Below are 13,991 nucleotides of genomic sequence, written 5' to 3' on the forward strand. Positions count from 1 at the left end.
TTCAGTGGTTCAAGACGGCAGCTCACCACTACCTTTCCAAAAGCAACTGAGAAGGGGCAATATATGCTGGTTTGGTCAGCAACGTGCACATCCCACAAATTAATTTGAAAAAAACTCTTCCTTCCTTCAGTAACCTCATATGCATTCCATCTGGACCAGGTTTTCAGACTGGCTCTGATAGACAGAGAGAACCTGGTTCTCAGGCTGGCTGATTATCAGTGGATCGGTTCGGCCCTGGGATAATAAGGGTGCAGTCTCTGAAATCAGTTTCTGTTACACAAGCACTGGGTGAACACTTCTGAGGCCCACCCAGTCTAGTTTGGATAGAGAAATACTTTCCTGGCAATGGGAAGTTGATAGTGGCCGCTGATTTTTGACCTTTCCTTTTGTCCAGTATGAAATATGGAGACAGGCAGTCTAGAAGCTTCGCCCCATATAGATGGTGGACTATTCTTCAACAATGAGATGTGTGAATTCCACAGATGGCTCTGACGTACTCCATATTTAATTACATATTCACTGGAGACTTGATCTCTCCATCGTCCAAATGTCAAAGATCATGTGATTAGCGGCAGCCATCTTAACAGCAACTTTTAAAAGCATTGACTGAAAGTTCATAACATGACATCCTTGAACTGAGCTTGACACACTGACTAATAGTTTTGAGTGCGCATGTGGAGATCTGAATTATTATGCATGGTTCCAGGCACAATACCCTCAAGAAGGCAAAACTGGCATTGGGGGTGGGTGCAGTGCAGATTCACCAGAATGATACTGGGCCTTAGAGAGTTAAGTTACATGGATAAAGCCCACAAACTTTGCATGGTACCCCTTGAGTTTAAAAAGTCGATGGGCAATCTGACTGAGATCTATGACATGATTAGGGTACTTGATAGGATAGAGAGAGAGAAACGATGTCCAAAACAAAAGATCATTGCGGATGAGCCGGGAGTGCAGGAGGCGAAAGAGGCCGACGTTGTGGCCTTTGCGTCCCTAGTAGCCCGGCGTAGGATTCTACTCAAGTGGAAGGAGGCGAAACCTCCCGGACTGGAGGCCTGGGTAAACGATATGGCGGGGTTCATAAAACTGGAGCGGATAAAGTTTGCCCTGAGAGGATCGGCTCAAGGGTTCACCAGGCGGTGGCAGCCATTCCTCGACTACCTAGAATGTTAGGGGGAAGACCAGCAGCAGCAACCCAGGGGGGAGGGGGGGGGGGGGAGTTTTAGTTTTAGTTTATGTTAAATGATTAGATTACTATGTTGATTAGTCATTTGTTTATTGTTAAACTTTCTTTACTGTTATGTTTGTTCTGTAAGGGGAAAAAATTTTGTTCGAAAAAATTTCAATAAAACATATTTTAAAAAACAAAAAGAAGATCACTGGACGAAATTTCGCATCCTCTGTACAGAGTGCTGGCTGAGGCGGGAAACCCGGTGTACAGCTCTCCAGCTACACAGTTAGCTTTTTTCCCAGATAACCCAGCTCTCCGAGCAGAAAAACTCTGGATACGTGATCCACGCCATCACACTGGTGGGGTGGGGCCAGGGTGCAGGGCCAAAATGTTGAGGTTGATATAGAAAGAAGGGGGTCAGATGGATTTAAGACACGGATCTATGATCTAATTCTATAACAGAACATGCTCAAAGGGTTAAGTAATCTCCTATAAGACTGACCATTATAGTGACACTATTGGAAACTTCTGCTGGCTAATGTACAGTTGCAAAGTTAAAAAAGCTTCTTTGCCACTGGGAAGGGAGGGGGAACCACAATGCAGGAGTGAGGCTAGGATCAGGGGCCGTTTAGCGCAGGGCTAAATCGCTGGCTTTGAAAGCAGACCAAGGCAGGCCAGCAGCACGGTTCGATTCCCGTAACAGCCTCCCCGAACAGGTGCCGGAATGTGGCAACTATTGGCTTTTCACAGTAACTTCATTTGAAGCCTACTTGTGACAATAAGCGATTTTCATTCATTTCATTTCATCACGGTTAACTGTGCTGATCCTACCCGAGGGAACAATGAGCTGCCAGCATTCAAAACGGAGGCTGGGGAGAGATGTTCAGATCTTTGCAGAGGACAGAGGAAGTGGTTAAAGTTATTCAGTATTACAGAATTGGGATCAGACCGGGAACACTGACATCAGTTTTGACAAGAGTGTATAATCATGGAATTTGACAGAACAGCCCAATCACATTGATGTAAGATCCCTGGAGACAGGAACCATGATCGTTTTGGCAGGTCACTTTCACCAACTAGCTTGATGAATGCTTAGTTGCTGTTTCCTTGACAACACATATCAACTCGATTGCATTCAGGCTGAGGAGAAACCAGGATTTAATAAGCTGCAAATCTTCCCATTGTCATTTTGCAGTCATCAAAGGCACAGTAAAAGCATCAATGATTTCCCAGAGACGGAATTTTGCACTCTTCCCGCCGGTGAAATCCTGCAGTCCCACCGATGTCAATGGATATGTGAATGGCTCACCAAATGTAAGGCTCCTTCTGCCCTGTGAATGTGACCGATACCCTCCAAAAAACAAATTCCACTCAATCCGTTATAGTTGGGCAATTTCCTCTGGACTCTGCGCCTCCATAAAAGGTATTTCCTGTCACATGTTCCATCAATCCTTAATCCTCTCAGCTTGGCTCTCACTTCTGAGGCAGAAAATTATGAATTCATGCTCTGCTCCATGTTGTGAACACATATGGCCCAGCTCTGTGAAGCTCCAACCCAGAGTGTTGCTAGTGGCAGGTTGTAGATTTGGTTGAATTTCAATGCTTTAAATTTTAGTGAGTACAGATTTGCTTGTCTTCAGGTAGGTGCCAGAATCATTAACCGGAAACACCATGGGTGGGATTCTCTGAAAATGGGGCTATGTCCCCACGCCGGCGGGGAAACCGCCGCCGCGAGTTCGCACATGTGCGGAACGGCCGGTGTGATCGCGCGCATGCGTGAACTGGCCGGCGTATTTCCGCGCATGCTCGGGGGTTCCCTTCTCCGCGCCGACCCCCGGGCAATATGCCGGAGCCTTACAGGGGCCCGGCGCGGAGGAAAGAAGGCCCCGCACGGAACCAGCCCGCCCGCAGATCGGTCGGCCCCGATCGCGAGGCAGGCACCCCGGGTCGGATCCCCCCGCGGCCCCCCCAAGACCGTCCCCGCACACTTACCTGCCAGGTCCCACCGTGTGTGAGGTGAGTAATTCACGCCGGCAGGACTGGGCAAAGCCTTACGGCCACTCGGTCCATCGGGGCCCGGAGAATCGCCGGAGGGGCCGCTGTCAACGGCCCCCGACTGGCGTGGCAGGAATTCCGCCAGCGCCCGAAATACGGTGCCGGAGAATAGGGAAGCCGGAGTCAGGGCGGGATTCACACCTCCCCCCGGGGATTCTCCGACCCGGCGCAGGCCCAGAAGCGACCTGTGGGCGCGGTCTACCTCCAGGGAATTGGCGAAGCCCTCTTCACCGACCAGTTTCCCGAGCATCACTGCTGAATACTCTGTGGGGTTCCTCCCCTCTGTTCCTTCCGGCAGGCCCACAGTTCTTTGGATCTGTTCTCCCGGTTGACAATGTTTTCTCTTAGCTCCTACCGAGTCCTGATCAGGCTCGCCACTTCAGCATCGTCTATCTCTAACCATTTCCAATCTGTAACTCTTCCCCGTCGCCCTTCTCGAATAATTCCAGTCTGTGACTATTGCCCTATCTCAAACCATTTCCCCAGCTCTAACCATTACCCCATCTCTAAGCAATCCCCATCTGTAACAATTGCCCATCTGTAACAATTGCCCATCTCTAACCATTGCCCATCTCTAACCATTGAGAGCACTAACCATTCCCCATCTCTAACCATTGCCAGCACTAACCATTCTCTAACCATTCCCCATTTCTAACCATTGCGAAAACGGCTCCCGGAACAGGAACAGCGATTTGCACATGCGCAAACGCTTCCTACGCGCTACATCACGCACGTCATGACGTCAGAGGCCCCGGACCATGCCCATTTAAAGGGGAAACGTCCCAAATCAAAGAAAAAATCTTTTAAAGCCATAAAACAACCTTCCTTCACCTTGAATGACAGCACAATGCCTCAAATTGCACCAGGAAATGAAATTAACCTCCAAAGAACCCTGCAACAAGCAGTTACCTACCCCCAAACCGATGATTCCGACCTTGAATACTTCGATACCGTCGGTTACATCTTCTCTGGACCTCGCAAGCCCAATGCCAGCTCCAACGCAAACAGTCCTAGAAGATTACGACTTGGACGACCCTTTCACCTTGGGAGGCTATCCCAGTACCAAATCCGAACCACAACTAGACGTTTTGCACATTGGTGACTCCCGTACTGAATCCGACACAGACGCGGATTCGTTCTTTGGATTTGAGGATCTTCAGCCCAACAGAGATGACATCCCAACTCGTGAGTGCAGGATGATGCTGCAGCCTGAAACCAAGAGACAGAGTGGTACAAGCCCACAGAGAGCGGCCTGTTGCCACACAGAGCGTGGTACACGCACCGCTCAGTGTTCCCGACTCTACAAAAGAAGACACGCAAGACTCCACACCGCAGTCCTTGCATGAACAAGAAGTGACTCCAGTGTCACAAGCCTCCACAGCGAGCTCGTGGACAGACTCCATGATAGAAGAAACGCAAGACTCCAGAGCTCAGTCCTTGCACACACCAGATGTGACTCCAGTGTCACAAGCCTCCGCAGCGAGCTCGTGGACAGCCTCCACGATAGAAGCAACGCAAGACTCCGACGTGCAGTACTTGCAGGAACAAGACCATGAGGGTCTAGCAACCTCCTCTGACCAACTAGCGGCAGACGATGCAAGTCTGCCATGCTCAAGTAAACAGCAAGAAGACTATGACAGTCTACCACGCTCCAGTGCACAGCAGGACGACCATGATGGTCTATCATGCTACAGTGAAGAACAAAGCAACGATGACAGTCCAAGCCCAAATGAAGGACAACAGCAAGACAATAACAGAACACCCACATTGTTTGCACCATCAGATGAAGATTCTGACAATTTACCCAACCCAAGTGAACAACAAGCAGCTACTGAGGCTCTACCCACGGTATGTGAGACGAGTGACGACAGCATCCCACTTCCCATGCAAGATGTGCAAAGTGACAGACCTCAGCTAGTGTGTACAGAGGCACTCGACGATCATTGTCAGACCACTGGTGACACCATGATACTTCCACCCTCATTCGCTCGAACCTCTCCACAAGTCAATGCATTCCTGCATGTTCCGACTCCAGACGTGCAACTTCAAGAAATCTCAGCTGACTCCAGTGAACCTGCTAAGACTCCGGACGGGAAGCATCAACAAACCAACACTGACTCAGTTAAAACAGACCAGACTCTAGATGGGGAGCAACCAAACGCCGACTCTGATTCACGTAAGCCGGACTTTACTCCTGACAGGGAGTGCCGCAACCTCAGTGATGGCACGCTCAGGGTGACAGCAGATGCCACAACGACAGGAGATGGATCACTTAACAGTAACACTGGGTTAGTAATAACAAGCAACGGCGACAGTCCAAGAGGAATACACCAATATTCACCACAGCTATGTCCACACATTTTTTCCACACCAGCAGTGCAGCCAATGACAGCTCATGCTGGACAAACCCAGTATTCAGGCATACAGCAGCCAGCAGTCTATGCAGCATATCCTCAAACAGGCCAGCACTACGGATTGCCCACTAATGGAATCAAGACCGAAGGAGGACTACCGCAAGTGCAATCTGCACTACAGACTGGATGCCTTAGTTACAGCCCAGGATTTGCTGCGCCCCAGCCTGGCCAGACGGCATATTCCTATCAGATGCAATGTTCTAGTTTTTCACTATCACCAAGTATTTATGCGAGCAGCAATTCTGTTTCCAATTCGACAAGCTTCAACGGTTCTCAGCAGGATCACCCTTCCGGCACAGCACGTGGCCAGAACCAGTATGTACAGTCTTATCCAACTTCTACATATGGCACATCCATGACCTCGAATGATACTGTTGATGGTACCTCTTCAACGTCAACACCATATCAGCTACAAGATGCCATCCGACAGCACCATCACAAACATCAAAAAAAGAAAGGGACTCCAAACCAGATAGAAAGGGGCTCCAAATCAGACAGCAAAGTGATTTGACCACTGTGGTATTATAGGTATTACGGTACCTGATAGGCTAAAGCACCATTGGTGGAAACTGTATGCATTCTATTGGTTAGAATGTATGATAGCTCCGCCCTGCTAGGCGGGGTATAAGAACCCGTGCCACCCCAGCAGCCTTCATTCTGTACCTGAGCTGCTGGGGGAAACATCTAGCTTATTAAAGCCTTCAGTTGGACTACAACCTCGCTTTAGTGGTCATTGATCGTGCATCAATTTAATAAGCTAGTTTTTTTAAGAAGAAAGGATGGAGCTCTGAATCAAGCCGGAGTGTCTGCAACTTAGCCCCCACGCAGCGAACTCAGCAGCAATCTTTAATCACTGGCTGGCGTGCTTTAAAGGGTATCTCGGGACGGCCAAAAACGCACCCATGGGAGAGCAGAAACTGCACGTCCTGCACTCAAGGGTGAGGCCGGAGATTTACACCGTCATTGAGGAAGCGGAAGACTTCGATGCAGCAATAGAGCTGCTAAAAGGGCACTATATTCGCCCGGTAAATCAGGTCTACGCCCGGCACCTGCTAGCAACAAGGCGATAAACCACTGGGCAATCGCTGGAGGAATTCTACCGTGCACTCCTGGTGTTGGGAAGATGCTGCAGCTGCCTGCAAGTTTCGGCGAGCGAACACACGGAACTCTTAGTCCGGGACGCTTTCGTGGCAGGTATGCTCTCTTCACAAATCCGCCAGCGTTTGTTAGAAAAGGACACCCTGGGTCTCAGGGAGGCACGGATCTTTATTAGGTCAGAGGTCCAAAGGCTACTGCGGGAAGGGGTCATTGAAGCCAGTAACAGACCCTGGAGAGCTCAAGTAGTGGTGGTAAAGACCGGGGAGAAGCATAGGATGGTCATCGACTACAGTCAGACCATCAACAGGTTTACGCAGCTGGACGCGTACTCTCTCCCCCGCATATCCGACCTGGTAAACAGGATCGGGCATTATAAGTCTTCTCCACGGTGGATCTCAAGTCCGCCTTCCACCAGCTCCCCATCCGTACTAGTGACCGCAAATACAATGCCTTCGAGGCAGATGGGCGGCTCTATCACTTCTTAAGGGTTCCCTTCGGTGTGTCACCAACGGGGCCTCGGTCTTACAGCGCGAGATGGACTGAATGGTTGACCCGGTACGGTTTACGGGTAACATTCCCGTATCTCGATAATGTCACCATCTGCGGCCACGACCAGCAGGATCATGACACCAACCTCCGAAAGTTTCACCAGACCGCAAAAATCCTTAACCTTACATACAACAAGGATAAATGCGTGTTTAGCACCGACCGCCTAGCCATCCTCGGCTACGTAGTGCGAAATGGAGTTATAGGACCGACCCTGAACGCATGCACCCCCTTATGGAGTTCCCCCTCCCTCACTGCCCCATGGCCCTGAAGCGCTGCCTAGGGTTTTTCAGTTACTACGCCCAGTGGGTCCCCAACTATGCGGACAAGGCCCGTCCCCTGATCCAATCCACAGCTTTTCCCCTGTCGATAGAGGCTTGCCAGGCCTTCAGCCGCATCAAAGTAGACATTGCAAAGGCCACGATGCACGCCATCGATGAGTCCCTCTCCTTCCAGGTCGAGAGCGATGCGTCCGACGTAACTCTGGTGGCCACCCTCAACCAATCGGGCAGACCCGTGGCCTTCTTCTCCCGTACCCTCCATGCTTCCGAAATCCGCCACTCCTCAGTCGAAAAGGAGACCCAGGCCATAGTAGAAGCTGTGCGACATTGGAGGCATTACCTGGCCGGCAGGAGATTCACTCTCCTCACGGACCAACGGTCAGTTGCTTTCATGTTTGATAATGCACAGCGGGGCAAGATAAAAAACGATAAGATCTGGCGGTGGAGGATCGAACTCTCCACCTATAACTATGAGATCTTGTATCGTCCCGGGAAGCTAAACGAGCCTCCTGACGCCCTGTCCCGCGGCACATGTGCCACCGCACAAGTGGACCCCCTCCGAGCCCTCCACGGGGACCTCTGCCACCCGGGGGTCACTCGCTTTTTCTATTTTGTCAAGACCCGCAACCTGCCCTACTCCATCGAGGAGGTCAGGACAGCCACCAGGGACTGCCAAACCTGCGTGGAGTGCAAACTGCACTTCTACCGGACAGAGAAAGCGCACCTGATAAAGGCTTCCCGTCCCTTTGAACGCCTCAGCATGGACTTCAAAGGCCCCCTCCCCTCCACCGACCACAACACGTACTTCCTGAACGTGATTGATGAGTACTCCCGGTTCCCATTCGCCATCCCCTGCCCCGACATGACCGCAACCACCGTCATCAAGGCCCTCCATAGCATCTTTGCACTGTTCGGGTTCCCCGCTAACATACACAGTGATAGGGGGTCCTCCTTTATGAGCGACGAACTGCGTCAATTCCTGCTCAGCAAGGGCATCGCCTCGAGCAGGACGACCAGTTACAACCCCCGGGGTAACGGACAGGTAGAGAGGGAGAACGGAACGGTCTGGAAGACCGTCCTACTGGCCCTACGGTCCAGGAACCTCCCAGTCTCCCGCTGGCAAGAAGTCCTCCCGGATGCCCTCCACTCCATCCGGTCACTGCTTTGTACGACTACCAATCAGACACCTCACGAACGTCTCCTTGTCTTCCCCAGGAAGTCCTCCTCTGGGACCTCGCTCCCGACCTGGTTGGCAGCACATGGACCCATCCTGCTCCGAAAACACGTGCGGGCACACAAGTCGGGCCCGTTGGTCGAGAGGGTCCATCTGCTCCATGCTAACCCCCAGTATGCCCACGCGGCGTACCCTGATGGCCGACAAGATACGGTCTCCCTACGGGACCTGGCGCCCGCCGGAACCCCGCGCACATTCCAGCCACCAGTCCCACCCTCCCCTGCACCGCAGCACCTTACAGGAGGATCGGTCTTTCTGCCGCCCCCGTATAGGCCCCCCCACCCATCGACGCCCTTTGCAGGCGCTCCCTTCCCAGGTCAACCGTTTTCCCCACCAGCTAGGGGTGCCGAAGCTGCCATGGAAATCGAAGCCACGCTCCCAGAGTCACAGACGCCCGAGCCTCCACCCGAGTCACCACCGAAGCTCCGACGATCACAGAGGACGACCAGGGCCCCCGATCGACTGATTGCTTCATTTTAATTGTAAACTGTGAATATAAACCATCAAATGTACATAGCTATCAGAATTGTAAATAGTTACTAAACACTGTACGGAGGAATTCCTGTACCTCCATAACTAATTATACCACGTTGCCATGTTTTGTAGTTTCAGGCCACCACCCCCGCCGGACTCTTTTTTTAACATGGGGTGAATGTATTATTATCGGTATTACGGTACCTGATAGGCTAAAGCACCATTGGTGGAAACTGTATGCTTTCTATTGGTTAGAATGTATGATAGCTCCGCACTGTTAGGCGGGGTATAAGAACCCGTGCCGCCCCAGCAGCCTTCATTCTGTACCTGAGCTGCTGGGGGAAACATCTAGCTTATTAAAGCCTTCAGTTGGACTGCAATCTCGCTTTAGTGGTCATTGATCGAGCATCAACCACTTCTTGGTTCCTGTGGCACAGGGACGTTGATGGTGTTCATAACCAAGAGAGACATTTGACCATGATGATTAATGGTTTTTGGACTCACACGAATGATTTGGACTTATTGTTTAATCACTTTTCCCATGACTTGTATATACCTTAACCTATCTACCTGTTTTTTGTTCAATTTTCTCAAAGTGTGCAGAAAATATGTAACATATAAAAAAGGGGGGATTTGGTGATGTGCATCAATGTAAATGCATGTAGGCTAGCTAGACACTAGATGGAGCACCGGAGACATCACGCACACACACTCAGCCAATAAATCAGTTAGATAGGAGACGACCAATGGACATTTACGATACACATGGAGGTGACACGACCACAGGGGGGCATTACACCAACCCATATATAAAGGACACCACACACATAATCTGCCTCTTTCCAGTGGAGACAGTCAGTGAGAACAGACACAGGGTTGATTCAATATTACACCCACCACGTGGATTGCAGCAGCTGGTTAGTCAGTCTGGGTAGCTATAGTGGGATTAGCAGTAGTGTCGAACCCGACTAATAGAAGTGTAAATAGTTTAATAAACATGTTGAAGTTATCTCCACGTCTGAACCTTCCTTTGTCAAGTGCACCACAAGGAAGCCGCTTATGTTACATCTACAACATAACAAATCACTAACCATTCCCCATCTCTAACCATTACCCCAGCTCTAACTGTTACCCCATCTCTAACCATTTCCCATCTCTAACCTGTTGTATCTGTCCAATTCCGATACTTTAACCAGCTCTTTAATTAAAGTTTACCCAGGTGTCTTTATTTATGAGGAGAACAAAGTAGGATATAATGCAACACACTTTATTAAATATAGTTAACCCATAAATTACCCACTATCCAGACAAGAAACACCCAGGATTCGACTATACTACCCGTAAAGGTGATTTGGTAAACTGCAGATCCGATCCCTGAGTCCCTCTGGTTCCTCTTTGTAAAGGTGGTTCTCGCTGGCTGTTCCTTGCTTGCTTCCTTCTGGTCTGGTCAAGGTCACCTCACACACCAAGCATCGAGTCTTAGCTTCCAGTCCTTTCTCTCCAGATGTCTGGAAAATGCCGATCTTTTTATCCCCCTGTCGCCACCCACCTCCTTTCTCCACCTGCCCTTGGCCTTGGGTCAATGGGGTCTCAGGAGGCAGGGTCTGCTTGATGACCTGTTGACAGGGCGCCTGAGCCTGCCTTGGGAGGAGCAATGGTTGCTTGATGGGTTATAGGAACTGTGGATAATAGGCCAATGCATCTTAAGTAGGAGCGACTATTAGTTGATGGGATATCAGGAACTGTGGACAATAGGCCAGTGCATCTCAAGTAGCAATGATAATTACTTGATGGATTATTCAGGGGCTGCTTCAGACAGACCGCTGGCTGCCTTGAGCTCTGTCTATTCGTATTCTGCAGGCTTCTGCAGACTGTGGTTTTTAAAGTGCCCAATTATTTAATTTAAGATATCCAAATTAATCGGCCTTAAAACTAGGCCTTGATTATAATCACAAACCATTGCCCAGCTCTAACCGTTACCCCATCTCGACACAGTCCACATCTGTGACCATTGCCCATCTCTAAACAGTCCCCATCTGTAACCATTACCATCTCTAACCATTGTCCATCTCTAACCATTGCCAGCACTAACCATTGCCCATCTATAACCAGCACCAATCTCAAAGCATTCCCCATCTCTAACCATTGCCCATCTCTAACCATTGCCCATCTCTAACCATCGCCCATCTCTGACCATTGTCCCATCTCTCACCATTGGCCATCTTTCACCATTGCCCACCTCTACCCATTGCCCATCTCTCACCATCGCCCATCTCTCACCATCGCCCATCTCGCACCATCGCCCATCTCTCACCATCGCCCATCTCTCACCATCGCCCATCTCTCACCATCGCCCATCTCTCACCATCGCCCATCTCGCACCATCACCCTTCTCGCACCATCGCTCATCTCTCAACATCGCCCATCTCGCACCATTGCCCACCACTAACCATCGCCCATCTCTCACCATCGCCCATCTCTAACAATACCCATCGCTCACCATCGCCCATCTCTCACCATCGCCCATCTCTCACCATTTCCCACCTCTACCCATTGCCTATCTCGCACCACCGCCCATCTCTCACCATCGCCCATCCCTCACCATCGCCCATCTCTCACCATCGCCCATCTCTCACCATCTAACCATCGCCCATCTCTAACATTACCCATCTCTCACCATCGCCCATCTCTCACCATCGCCCATCTCTAACCATCGCCCATCTCTAACCATCCCCCATCTCTAACAATACCCATCTCTCACCATTGCCCATCTCTCACCATTGCCCATCTCTCACCATTCCCCATCTCTCACCATCGCTCAACTCTCGCCATCGCCCATCTCTCACCATCACCCATCTCTCACCATCGCCCATCTCGAACCATCGCCCATCTCTCACCATCGCCCATCTCTCACCGTTGCCGATCTCTAACCATTGCCCATCTCTCACCATTGCCCATCTCTAATCATTGCCCATCTCTCACCATTGACCATCTCTCACCATTGCCCATCTCTCACCATCGCCCATCTTTAAAAATACCCATCTCTCACCATCGCCGATCTCTCACCATTGCCCATCTCTCACCATTACCTATCACTAATCATTGCCCACCTCTCACCATCGCCCATCTCTCACCATCTCACTATCGCCCATCTCTAACATTACCCATCTCTCACCATCGCCCATCTCTCACCATCGCCCACCTCGAACCATCGCCCATCTCTAACCATCGCCCATCTCTAACAATACCCATCTCTCACCATTGCCCATCTCTCACCATTGCCCATCTCTCACCATTGCCCATCTCTCACCATCGCTCATCTCTCACCATCGCCCATCTCTCACCATCGCCCATCTCTCACCATCGCCCATCTCTAACCATCGCCCATCTCTCACCATCGCCCATCTCTCACCGTTGCCCATCTCTAACCATTGCCCATCTCTCACCATTGCCCATCTCTCATCATTGCCCATCTCTCACCATTGCCCATCTCTCACCATTGCCCATCTCTCGCCATCGCCCATCTCTAACAATACCCATCTCTCACCATCGCCCATCTCTCACCACACCCATCTCTCACCATTGCCCATCTCTAATCATTGCCCATCTCTAATCATTGCCCATCTCTAACCATTGCCCATCTCTAACCATTGCTCATCTCTAATCATTGCCCATCTCTCACCATTGCCCATCTCTCACCATTGCCCATCTCTCACCATTGCCCATCTTTCACCATTGCCCATCTCTCACCATTGCCCATCTCTCACCATCGCCCATCTCTAACCATCGCCCATCTCTAACCATTGTCCCATCTCTCACCATTGGCCATCTCTCACCATTGCCCACCTCTACCCATTGCCCATCTCTCACCATCGCCCATCTCTCACCATCGCCCATCTCGCACCATCGCCCATCTCTCACCATCGCCCATCTATCACCATCGCCCATCTCTCACCATCGCCCATCTCTCACCATCGCCCATCTCGCACCATCGCCCATCTCGCACCATCGCTCATCTCTCAACATCGCCCATCTCGCACCATTGCCCACCACTAACCATCGCCCTTCTCTCACCATAGCCCATCTCTAACAATACCCATCGCTCACCATCGCCTATCTCTCACCATCGCCCATCTCTCACCATTTCCCACCTCTACCCATTGCCCATCTCTCACCACCGCCCATCTCTCACCATCGCCCATCCCTCACCATCGCCCATCTCTCACCATCGCCCATCTCTCACCATCTAACCATCGCCCTTCTCTAACATTACCCATCTCTCACCATCGCCCATCTCTCACCATCGCCCATCTCTAACCATCGCCCATCTCTAACCATCCCCCATCTCTAACAATACCCATCTCTCACCATTGCCCATCTCTCACCATTGCCCATCTCTCACCATCGCTCATCTCTCACCATCGCCCATCTCTCACCATCGCCCATCTCTCACCATCGCCCATCTCTAACCATCGCCCATCTCTCACCATCGCCCATCTCTCACCGTTGCCCATCTCTAACCATTGCCCATCTCTCACCATTGCCCATCTCTAATCATTGCCCATCTCTCACCATTGCCCATCTCTCACCATTGCCCATCTGTCACCATCGCCCATCTCTAACAATACCCATCTCTCACCATCGCCGATCTCTCACCATTTCCCATCTCTCACCATTACATATCACTAATCATTGCCCATCTCTAATCATTGCCCATC

Source organism: Scyliorhinus torazame, chromosome 1 (assembly GCF_047496885.1).
Source record: "Scyliorhinus torazame isolate Kashiwa2021f chromosome 1, sScyTor2.1, whole genome shotgun sequence".
Lineage (NCBI taxonomy): Eukaryota > Metazoa > Chordata > Chondrichthyes > Carcharhiniformes > Scyliorhinidae > Scyliorhinus > Scyliorhinus torazame.